Genomic DNA, 10,461 nt, shown 5'->3' on the forward strand with positions numbered 1-10,461 from the left:
TAGTAAATTCTCTTTATAAAAGCCATTCCATTTCTGGTATATTGTATTCCAGCAGCATTTAATAAGCCCCAACAGTGGGATTTGTTAATTTATTACAATGTGGGAAATATAAAGTCATCTTTGAAGCCAGCTCCGTTTCCATCTTATAGCCCTTCAATCTCCAATTTTTAGTAATCGTATCCCAAGAAGTTAATTAATCACAATATCATTATGTCTGACAATGATTTGGCATCTTTGAAATTTTAATGAGTGCTTGGTAGAGGCTAGCTAATCCAAATTACATTCCAGTTATACCTTCCTTGCCACCAGAAAAGAGTAAATCTCAAAGAGTACTTGAAACCCCCTTCCATACTAGAGAACATCAAGCATGCCCATAAGGTAGGAAAATGAGTTCTATTTTACATAGGGAATCAGGAAAAGGCTACACTAGTGGTTATCAACTGCAGCTGATCTTGGCCTCAGAAGACATTAGGTGATGTCTGGAGATGTTTTTTATTGTTGCATCTTGGGGACATGCTGATGGCTTCTACTGGATAGAGTCCAGGGATACCAAATAAGCATCTTGCAATGCCAGGACAATTCTCCACAGAAAGTAATGATCTGGTCCCAAGTGTTTATAATACTAAGGTTGAGAAACCCTGGTCTACACCAACACCATTTCAGAAAGTTACTTTCCAAACTGGGAAATGGGCTTTGAAGTAAACTTCCGTTGACTAGCTTGGTATCATGGATTTTGTAATCTCTTTGAGCCTCAGTTTATCTTTTTGAGAAATGCAGTGACAATTCTGCCCTCATGAAGGTGTTGTGAAGATTAAAGGAAATAATGTAAGTAAGGTAGTTAACGCATGGATCTTCAAGAAATGCCAGGTTCTGTCTCCTGTCCTCATGGAGATTATGTCAAGATTCAGTACATAGATTCAAACTTTGGATCCTTTTGAAATGGTATTTGGTGTTGTGCTAGTATCTTTGAATTACTGTTCAAACAAGGGAGTGCTCCTATTGAAATTTTTCTGAGGACTTGAAGTCAGATTTTGGTGAGTTGAATCCAAAGGTCCAGGAGCTTTGTTTGTGTTCTCCAACAGGGAAAGCAGCCAGAGCTTGTGTGTTCTTAAGTATCTGTGTCTTTGGGTTTGCATTGGCAATGGGACACAGGGAAAAATGATAATGATATTTATGCTTATGATATGCTAGGAATTCCAGCCAGAGTGATCTTTTAAATTGAAAATCTGACAATGTCGTGCCTTCCCTTAAGTATTCAACAGTTTGTTTTTGCTTGTCAAGTCAGTTTATATCCTCCATGTGGTCCCACAGTGACCCCACTCTCTCTCTTCTCTCTACTGTAGTGTTACTATACTCTTCTTAGAGCTCTGAATGTATCATACCAGTCTCAGAGTCTTTACTTATGCTATTCCTTTAGCCTAAAAAGATACTCCTCCTACTCATCACCTGTATAACCTCTATTGCTTTTCAGATCTATACTTAAGTTTTTTCCATAGAGAAGCCTTTCTCAACTGTATTAAACAAGTTCAAGTCATTCATCCTGTATTTCTATAAGGCCTGTTCTAGGGGGTGAAAATGTATATAAACTTGTACCCACCAGTGTATTCATACCAATTAGTAATTACTCTTGTAATAGCTGATGATTAGCTACTGCTTTGAGCCCTCAGTGCCAAGCCCTGACCATCTTGGCTCTCCCTGGGACACTGTCCCCCACCCTCCAACCCACTTTTCCATGACCAGGCAATGACAGATTTATTACCAGATTTATTATTTATTACATCCAATATTCATTCCGGTTGGTCCATATAACCAATCCCCATATTTTACCCTTATCATTATTTGTGTAATAATCACAATAACAGTGATTTTTGTCTTCTTCATTATATTCTAAACTTCAGGGGGAAGGGACAAATTCAGAAGAGATCTAAATACTTGGAGAGTGCCTGGCATCCAAAAGGTCTACAATACATATAAAGGTGACTAGTTATGCCATTCAATTGTCACAACAACTCCACTAGGTAAGAGTTGTTCATTTTCCCTATTTCATAACTGAATCTTCAAAAGAAAAAAAAAAAGAAATCCAGGATGAAGGAAGAGCAGAAGGAGAAAACCCCAGGATGTAATGCTGGGGGCTATGTTAACCAGTCATGCGGTACACAAAAGGAGGCCCATCTTCGGAGGCTCCTTGAGGAAATTGTGTGAGGGAAGGACACTGTGGCTACATCCTGGCAGAGGCAGATGTTCCATCAACATCTTGTAGATGGAACAGAAGTTTCTCACAGATGGACTGCCTGGCTGTACTGGGGAGCTGTGACACTATGGAACCAGCCATATTCTGCTGGTACATAGATGAGGTGTCTGTTTGGGGTTTTATCCATTTTGATCTCCATTTCGTAGTAGGAAGCCTCCAAGATGGCCCTCAATGATTCCTCCCTTGAGGAATTCATGTCCTTGTGTGGGCCACCCTCCAAGAGTGTGGGTTGGACCTACTGGTTCACTTCTAATAAATAAATTATGGCAAAAGTGAACAGGTGCCTTTTAGGGCAAGATTAGGGTACAAGATTAGATTACAAAGAGAATGCGCCTTCTGCCTAGCTCACTGTCTCTCAAACCTTGCTAGCTCTGAGGGAAGCCAGCTGCCATGTTGTGTGAACTCTATGGAGAGGCCCCTGTGGCAAGGAACTCAGGAAGAAACCCCTGCCAGCAGCCAGTGAGCAACTGAGGCTCTAGTTCAGCAGTTCGTAATGAACTGAATGATGCCAATCGCCATATGGGTGAACAATTCTCCCTCAGTTGAACTTTCAGATGAGATTGCAGCCCCAGCCAACAGCTTGTATGTGAGCTTACAAGAGTCTTCAAGGCAGAGGCATGAAGCTAAGCCACACCTGAGTTCCTGACCCACAGAAATTGTGATGTAATAAATGTTTGTTGTTTAAAAACCACTAAGTTTTGGGAGCAATCTGTTACACAGCCATGGATAACTAAGGTAATTTATTAAGTTAGTACTTCAACTTAACCTTTGAAACTGTAGGATAAAGTTAACCTCTTCACATAAATGCTCAGATCTCCATTCTACAGGCTTAACTTTGGCTTACATATAGCTGTTTATTAATCCATGCATAAATATTAAGATCCTTCTAATATAAACAGAGAACTACTATGGGAATTCTCAGTTATGGAGACCTTGGCTTATTCATCTCTGCACCCCAGGACCTAGTATGCATCTTATCCCACAGTAGCGATTTAATAAATATTGTTGAACCAAGTTATTTTATTCCTTGATAGCAATTATCGCCCTCATTTTACTGATATGACAAGACAGGTACTAGAGTTTAAATAATTTGGTGAAGATCATGCAAGTGGAGTCAGGTCTTTCACCCAAATTCTAAAGCTACCATAGTCTATACCCATCTTTTCCCAGAAGCTTCCATTGGTGAAAGAGCCTACTGTTACCTAAAATAGCAGCATTCTCCTTTTCCTCTAACATGCAAGTGCAAATCTTTTACAAATAAGCAGGTGGCTTTTTAGAAAATGGCTTTATTAAAGGATTTCTTCCAAAAGTGTCTGTTCTTCTTCTTATTTATTTATTTTTTTTACATGGGCAGGCACCAGGAATCAAACCCACATCTCTGGTGTGGCAGACAAGAACTCTGCCTGCTGAACCACCATGGCTTGCCCTTGTTATTCTTTTTTTTTTTTTTTTTCTTAATTCTTAGGTACAGTGAAATGGCCTCTACTGTATTTTGAGCAGATTCCTGGGATCCTGGGTTATACTTCTTCAATGATAGCATGTTAGAAGTAAGTAACAATTAAGTTATTTTAGTCCTTGCTAATAATGTTCACGGAGCAATCGGTGTTTCTTTCTGGGCTAATAAGAAACATTTGCAGCAAAAACATGGGACTCTGCAGTAAAGCAATTGGCAACAAATGGTATGTTTAAATACCAGAAAACAGCCCATATCCAAACAGGTGTGCGATAAAACAGTATAAATAAACTGCTCTGTATGCAGTTTAGCCCAACCAAAATTCTGTAAGAAACTTTCCTCCAAGTCCTCCTACTCCTAAAATATATATATATATAACCAAACCAGGCCTCTTGCATCCTCCTTAGACTTTACAGCTGGAAAAACAGTTCTTGTTCAGAGAGCCAAAAGTAAAAGTTGTTTTACTGTTTTTTTTTTTTTAATGGCCAGATAAACAAAACCTTACGAGGGAAATGATTATACTTTTGCAAATGTGGCCTTGAGCTAGAATCCTGTGAAAGACTCACCTCTTTTCAACCTTTAAGAAATATGTCTGCCTCTTTGAATTAGCAATGGTTGCTTCGTGTTGTGTTATGATATTTTAAAAAAAAATGTTTTTGTTGGTGCAGCTTTCTTAGCCACGTGGGTGCTTGACTCAGGGCGTTAAGACTATAGATGCCTAAGAGAACTGTTTGGTTTTCATTAGATCTGCTAAGTGCACAGGAAACATGGTTTAGAGCTGAAAGAGGTTATGAAAACTGTCCTTTTCATGCCATTTCTTTCTGGCCAGGAACAAAGTGGGGCAAGGAGTTTGTCCATGCCAGAAAGCCTGGAAGTATGTTGGTTCAGTATTTCCCACTGGGCTGCTTTTGGTGTTTGGGATCATTTATTCTTTGCCAACCCAACCGTGTCTAGGGGAAAAGAGCAAACCCAATACAGGCATTGCTCACAGCCCCTAGAGAGCTCTGATATCTGACATGCCTCGGTTGGCAAGGGGCAGCATGGTATAGTGAGAAGCGAATGGTATTTGGTGTTTGACAGTTGAAATCCTGGCTCAATCTCTGGTTAAAATTTCACTTGCCCTTTCTGAGTCTCAGGTTTCCATCTATGAAACAGCCTTGTATGCACAGAGATTGGGAACAGTGCATGCAATAACATATATGCAAATTGTATGTCACAGAGTGCATGGCCACTTTATGATGGCTATTGTGTTAATCAGTTACTGTTCTCTTCAAGGAGTTTTCCCTTTGACTATAACCCTCTCCTCAACACACACATTAGATGCCCCTCCCTGCCCCTTGGAATAAGGGATATTCATATAAACTAAGTACAGAAGGAATTATGCCCTCCAAGTGGAAGAGGATCAGAAATATTTGCATAGAGGCATTTGGGGCAGTGGTTCTGAGTGTGGATTCTGCAGTCAGTCGGGCTGGGTTCAAATTCTGCTCTGTTTTCCTTCTAGCTGGGTGATCTTTTTGAGTTTCAATCTCCTCATCTGTAAAATGGGTACAATAGCAGTATTTTCTTAATTAGTCTGCTTGTCTTTCAATTGCTGACTGCAGATGCAGGCGGGCACTGAAGTGCTTTCTGCATGAGTCTAGAGAACCACACACACGTCAAATGACCTCTTCCTGGTGCTTCAGCAGTGCCCTGCCTTGTTTCTTGTTTCTAACTCAACTTACTGTTTCAAGTAGTTCCAGCCTGTAATCACCATTTATGAGCCAAAAATCACAGGCTGATATTTCAATGCCTATGAACAAAACCTTCTGACTTATGCTGAATTCTGGTTGAGAGCTTTAGAAAGCCAGTTCTGGTTGGATCTAGAACAAGATGGAGATTCAGCGTTCCTCTCTGGAGCAGCTTTCTCTAATAAACCACGGGAGGATAAAAGCCCTCTTTTCCCTTATCAAGAAGGGGCTGGTTAAAGAGGGTCAGTGTTTGGCTGATGGTGCTCGAAGTACATTTGCTATCAGTTTATGCTCTCAGCATGCTCTCTCTCTCACTCTTGTTTTTGCTTTTTCTCTTTCCCCCCCGTGGCAAGTATTATAAATAGGTCTCTTTCTTATCTGATTCTCCCCTAAATGTTTTTCATTTGAAAACCACAGTTAATTTTAGATAATTGTTGAAGATAATCTCAAATTTGTGTGTAATATAGGCCCCAGTTCTAAGAAAAACATGACATTTCTGGAGGACCTGGCTTCAGCCCCTCTTCTCTGCCAGTACCACAGCCAGAGTATCTGACTTCTGACGCTTCATCAGACACCAGACTGTATCTCAGTCCTCCTGCCTCCTGTTCCAGAAGTGGAGAAACTGCCACCTCCTTGGGAGCCAGCTTCCCAGGTGATGCTTAAAGGCCTTAAAGGGGCTCAGGGAAAACTAGGGGTGAGTTCTCCAACACTGTCTCCAGGATTGATTTTTGCAATGATGGAAGAGCTTCTAACCTCTGACCCTCACAAGACCAGGCCCCCTCCTGAGCTCCACCCATTCCCCACCCCCCAGATAACTGCAGTTGTAAATGTTGTGCAAAGGCTGCTGTACAACTCTAGTCCATAATAAGCTGTTTTTCAGAGCTTGGGCCACATTTGTCCTGGCCTGAGTTAAGAGGCAAAGAACATTCCAATTGTGAGCTTGGATGGAAAAAACTATATTTGAAGTTTTTTCTGCTAACAAGGTATGCGGAGGACTGAAATTCCAGTAAACGAAGGTTAAAGGCAAGCTAGTTTTCAGAATACAGTCATCTCTCCCCATCCCCCTTTAATTTTTCCATAAAGTGCCATAAAAAGCCACTGCACTAACAAACATTTTGGGAAGGGAACACCCTCCAGGCCAAGAAGCCACAAGCTTAAATGGGTGGAAATTGGAGCCCCAAGGCATGGTTTCCTGAGCAGAGTCATTAGGCCGGAAGGGCTCAGGTATTAACTGCACTAACCGAAGCAAATCTGCCACCACCCTGCTCTCTCGGGCAGCACTGCTGAAGTCGAGAGGACCCCGCTCCTTTACTGCAGAAGATGCTCTTCATTTGCACTCCCAAACTGCAATGAAAGTGCTTCTCTATGACTCAGGTTCTACTAAGGAGACACATGCATGTCTTGTTGGGTTTAAAGGATGGAAAACAAATCCAATTGATCTCAATTAAAACTACAACTGCATTTATTTGTATTTATTTATTTGTTTTATTTTTGTGAAACATAGAAACATTCCAAAATGGATATGGGAGAATAAAGTTCCGGTAGAGCGCTAGGTCAACCATGAAAGAGCAGATGTGGGGGAGGGCCTTAGCCTACAAAAATACTGACATACTCCAAAGCCATAATAATAAGATCTGTATGATACTGGCTTGAGAACAAACAGAGGCCATTGAACAGAACAGAGGCCTTGGAGACAGACCTATTTATAAATGGGGACTTGAAATATGATTAACATGGCTTATAAATCATTGGGAATGGTCGGATTGTTTCATAGATGGTATTGAGAAACTGACCCACCATGTGGAGAGCAATGGAATCTATATTCCCACATTCTACAAAGATAAATTCCAGATAAATAAAAGAGTAAATATGAGAAGAAAGTAGAAAGCTAATAGGGGAACATCTAGAAGAATCTATATATGACCTAGTTGTGGGGAAAGAGTTTCTAAATAATAACTAAAATCACAACCCGTAAGGCAAAAAAATCCATGGGTTTGATTATAGCAAATCTGAGGATCTCTTTTTAATGAAGGATAGCAAAAATGAAGTTTAAAAATTATGGATTGGGACACAATATTTGCAATGTCCAACACTGACAAAGATCTAATCTAGAATATGCAAGGAACCTATACATTCATGAGAAAAGGATCATAAATTTCAATAGAAATAGGGGCAAAGGACATGATAGGCAATTCATGGAGGTAGAAATTCAGTTGGCTAACACAATAAGAAGAGGTGTTTAGACTCATTGGTAATCAGGAGAGATGCAAATCCAGTATAGTGAGATATAGCTCTATGCTCATCAGACTGGCAAAATTCAGAAAGCCAGATAAGGCCAAGTGTTGGCTTCAGATATGAACACATATGCTTCTTCACATTTGCCTCTTGGGAGTATAGATTCAGGCAGCCATCTTAAAGAATAGTCTTGTAAATCTGAGTTTCCAAATATGTCGTACTCAATAATTCTGCTCCTGGAATATTCTAACAATCCCCAGTTGGGTCCATAAGAAAAAAATATAAGACAATGCCACTTGGGTTATACCTGTGGTTGCTGGACCAGGGAAGCAACCAAGGAATTTGTTGTTAATGAAATGAATAGGAAAAATGTGGGGGACCTATGATGGAATATGATGCAGCAGTTAGAAGAATTTGCAACATGTGAAGTTCTCAAGAAGGCACTACTGGGGGAAAAATAAGGGAAGCAACCAATGAGGATTATTGAGAGGATTAAATGGTAATAAAGCATCCAGTACAATTACTGTCCAAAGATAATAGATTCCATGAGCAAATAGGTAGGATTTCAGAAGAGTCAATCAATCCCAAAAACAGATTCAAGATGGTAGAGGAGGGGGTGGAATCTAAAACTAACCAAAATGGAATTGATTAACTGTCTTCCAGTCAACTTCCTTCCCTGTGCCCTTGCTTTCTCATTTGGTAACTAAATCTAAGCATTTACAGTGACACTTGCTCTGAACATGAAGCACTACACATCACTGGCAAACAGTCTACCTGACCTGGTGTTAGTGGGGATGTTCTAGTGTTGCCCTTGCCAGGTGCCGAGGTTGCCAAAGTTAATTCTTAATGATTTCATTTATGTGGTTTCAGAATTCATCACTGCCTCTCTTGAGTTCCCATATGCAGCCTGTACAAGGTCCTGAGTAGAAGTCTGCTGAGAGTCACTTAATTGTTGTATGATTCTAGGGAGTTACAGAGTAATCCTTCACACAGGCTATCAAGGAACCAAATTTTATTGGCTGTAATGAGATTTCTCTCCCTTTTCCTGTTACTGTGCACGTTCTTTGGAGAGGGGTCATCCATTATTCTGATGTGCACCACCAAAATGTTGTTGTCTGACAGCCATAGAGTGAAGAAGTGAAATGGATGAGCTCATCAGACATTCTTGCTCAGGGAAGCCCAAGAGAAGAGCTTCCACACTGCAAGCAGGAGGCTAGGGATTTCTCTGTTGGGTCAGGAGGCAGGGGGTTATTTACACTGCATTTGTGATCAGGGTTCAAAGAGAGGGGCAAGGAGCTGAATTCCAAGAACAGAACAGAATCCAACTCTTTCTGAAGGAAATCCAGGGTTTGGAAAACTCCCAAGGAGCAATAATTCAACTGAACTAACCTGATTAACTGTTTTTAAATGAGTCTGAAGAAATATAGTCAAACATTGAACAGCTTCCTAGAACTGAAGCTACTGGTCAAAGGTAGCCTTTTATTAGACCCTTGCAGTACTCCCAAAAAGCTGGTCAGGGTTTAAAGCAAGCACACCTTTACCTGGAAATAGAAGGGGAAAACTTGGCTTTATCCTACCTTTGGGAGGTTCTCTAGAGGAATGGATACATTTTAAAACTCCCTATAATTATTTATTCAGAGCTAAAATATTGGCAAATGAAATCAACACAATTTATTGACTGTCTCCTCTATGCCTGGGAATATACTAGGGTTTTTTCCTATCTTATCTCATATAATCCTCTCAGCAATCCTTCAAGGAAGAGAATACCATTCTCCAATTTTTGAGGAGGAAACAGAGTCTCGTGGAGTTAGGGGAGTTCTCAAGATTACATGGCTTTTGAAAGACAGGTTTGTATTCAACCCAGGCAGTTGATTCCAAATCTGGAATTTTCTTCAATCCATGCTGCCATGACCAAACATCTCCTTTTGAAGAATACCAGGCAGTCTCTAGAGGGTCCCATGATATCAGGGATGAAGGGAGAAATTGTCCTCTCCTCACCACTTTTCAAGCAAGGATGGTAGAGGAGAGACTGTATATTAAAATGGAGCCAGGGCAGAAATAACAAAATTAACAATAGTGAACATTTGCTGAGTCTTATTATGTGCCGAGAACTATGCATAAGCTGCAATTCTATGGGCTTGTTATATTACTGTCTCTTTTTTCCTTTTGGGGAAATTGAATTTCAAAACTTAATGAATTGTTCGAACTCAAACAGCTAGTAAGTCATGGAATATATCCTAAAATTTTCTGACTCTCAAACCAGTGCTTTTTCAAAAACTACTTTCCTAGGATATGGCAGGGGGTGGCAAAGGTGGTGTTACAAGTATAGTGGTAGTGTCATGTTGGCAGTAGTAGTGGTGACCATTTTGTGGCTGTTACTGGTGGTGGTGGTATGATGATAGTGGTAGCTGTGACAGTAGTGATAGTTGTGGTGGTGATGGTGGCATGGAAACAGGGTCAGCAGCAATGGCAGTAGTGTTGATTATAATAGTGAGGATGGTAATGGTGGTGATGGTGATGATGGTGGTGGTGGTGGTGGTGATGGTAGTGGTGGTGAGGGGTGGGAGTGAAGGTGATGGTGGTGATGATGGTGGTGGTGATGGTGGCAGTGTTAGTGGTCATGATGGTGGTGACAGCACTGATGTTGGTGGTGATGGTGGCAGTGTTGTTGGTGGCAGCAGTGATGGTGGTGGTGGCAGTGGTGGTGATAATGATGGTGGTGGTAGTGATAGGGAAGGCATTGATCATGGTGGAAGTGTGGTGGTGGTGATGGTGATATAGTGGTGGAGGCTGTG

General features: G+C 40.9%; 1 long non-coding RNA gene across 3 annotated transcripts in view; it reads left to right on the forward strand.

Moving 5' to 3' along the window:
- LOC143659793 (uncharacterized) overlaps nucleotides 1-7,277 on the forward strand; it is a 57,605-nt gene extending 50,328 nt beyond the window's left edge. Inside the window, exons 2-4 of one of the 3 annotated variants that reach the window (XR_013163745.1) lie at nucleotides 3,717-3,798; nucleotides 5,899-6,083; nucleotides 6,710-7,277. This is a non-coding gene — a long non-coding RNA (uncharacterized LOC143659793). Of the gene's footprint in view, nucleotides 1-2,946; nucleotides 2,987-3,716; nucleotides 3,799-5,898 lie in introns of those variants that run through there. The other 2 variants (XR_013163744.1, XR_013163743.1) reach the window with 2 other exon arrangements.
- Nucleotides 7,278-10,461: the final 3,184 nt, after the last annotated feature.

This window comes from Tamandua tetradactyla, chromosome 16, assembly GCF_023851605.1.
Source record: "Tamandua tetradactyla isolate mTamTet1 chromosome 16, mTamTet1.pri, whole genome shotgun sequence".
Classification (NCBI taxonomy): domain Eukaryota; kingdom Metazoa; phylum Chordata; class Mammalia; order Pilosa; family Myrmecophagidae; genus Tamandua; species Tamandua tetradactyla.